The sequence below is a fragment of the Theropithecus gelada genome, chromosome 7b (genome assembly GCF_003255815.1).
Source record: "Theropithecus gelada isolate Dixy chromosome 7b, Tgel_1.0, whole genome shotgun sequence".
NCBI lineage: Eukaryota > Metazoa > Chordata > Mammalia > Primates > Cercopithecidae > Theropithecus > Theropithecus gelada.
In genome coordinates, this window is record NC_037675.1 from 24,005,303 (window position 1) to 24,007,063 (window position 1,761).

At 37.9% G+C, this 1,761-nt stretch overlaps 1 non-coding gene across 1 annotated transcript; it reads right to left on the reverse strand.

Moving 5' to 3' along the window:
• Positions 1-948: 948 nt before the first annotated feature.
• LOC112629600 lies at positions 949-1,017 on the reverse strand. The gene has a single exon (XR_003120690.1). It is a non-coding gene; the product is annotated as a small nucleolar RNA SNORD41 (small nucleolar RNA).
• Between the last annotated feature and the right edge of the window lie 744 nt (positions 1,018-1,761).

The window sequence follows — 1,761 nt, forward strand, 5'->3', positions numbered from 1 at the left end:
GAGATAAGGTCTTTAAAGCATTGCTTTGGTTAAAATGAGGTGCCCTGCTTTTTTTTTTCAGGGTGGGCCCTAATCCAATGTGACTGGTGTCCTTGTAAGAAAGAGAAATTTAGGCATGCCAGGAGACACCAGAAATATGTGCAGACAGAGGGAAAACCATGTGAAGACAGAGTGGGAAAGTAGCCACCTGCAAACCAAGGAATCAGGCCTCAGAAGAAACCAAGCCTACTGGTACCTTGATCATGGACTTCTAGCCTCCAGAACTATGAGAAAATAAATTTCTGTTGTGTAAGCAACCAAGTGCATGGTATTTTGGTATGGCAGCGCTAGCAAACTAATACAAATATTATCTAAGAGTATAAACAAAATATGTAATCGTTACAATAAATGTTAAAATTACAGAAAAATATAAAGATGGAAATAAAAATCAACTATAATTCCATCAACAAATGATAACCATCACAAAATATTTGGAGGCCAGGCATGGTGGCTCATGCCTGTAATCCCAGAAATTTGGGAGGCTGAGGCAGAAGGATCACTTGAGCCTAGGAGTTCAAGACCAGCCTGGGCAACATAGGGAAACCCTGTCTCTGTAAAATAAATAAATAAATAATATTAAAATAAATAAAATGCTTGGAGTATTTTCTTCCAGGATTTTTTCTAAGATATGAATTTTTTTCATTTTCACAAAATTAGCATCATAATATACTTACAATTTTATATTCTGCTTCTTTTACATAATTATGAACATTTATATTTCATCATGGACATTTTACCACCTTGTTATCAAAAACATTTTTTGAAATGGCTACATATTGTTCTATTGAATGAATACAGCCTAAGTCATTTCTATTCCCCTATTGATTAAAATGTAGGTTGTTTCCATTTTTAATCATTTTATTTATTTTTCTTTATTTTTATACATTTTTGTCTTTTTTTGACTCACCTCAGGATCAGCCAGTACGAATACGAGAGAAATCAGTGTCACACAACAGTCAAAGGTGTCATCACTTCCCTCCAATTTTCATCTTTTTTGGTGTTTTTTTGAGACAGAGTCTCCCTCTATTGCCCAGGTTGGAGTGCAGTGGTGTGATCTAGGCTCACTGCAACCTCCACCTCCTGGGTTCAAGCAATTATCCTGTCTCTGCCTCCTGAGTAGCTGGGACTACAGGCACATGCCACCACACCCAGCTAATTTTTGTATTTTCAGTAGAGACGGGGTTTCACCATATTGGTCAGGCTGGTATCGAACTCCTGACCTCAGGTGATCCACCTGCCTCGGCCTCTCAAAGTGCTGGGATTGCAGGCATGAGCCACCACATCTGGCCAATTTTCATCATTTTAAATAACACTGTAATTAACCTCTGTGAATATAACTGTGATTAATTTCCTACGTGGAAATCTTTATAAAGGAATTACAGGTTAAAATTTATTGCAGACCAGTCTTCACAGTGTCCTCCACATACCCCACTCATCACTGCTTCCAGGCCTGCTGTCTTGCTCCCTCTGCCTGGAAGCACCAATCAAAATCTCACCAACACTCTTCCGTCATAAATGTCCCCTGACTGTTGTGACTCCATGTCAATTTCACCCTCACAGTTACCCTGTATTTTGTTACCTCAAATTTCATTGCACACTCTACTTAAAAGTACTTTAATCATGTCATGTATAGGTATTTTCTCCATATCTAGACTATAAATTCCTCAGGCTTTTTTTTTTTGGTATCCCGGATTATTAAACACAGTGCTGAAAATTTAACCT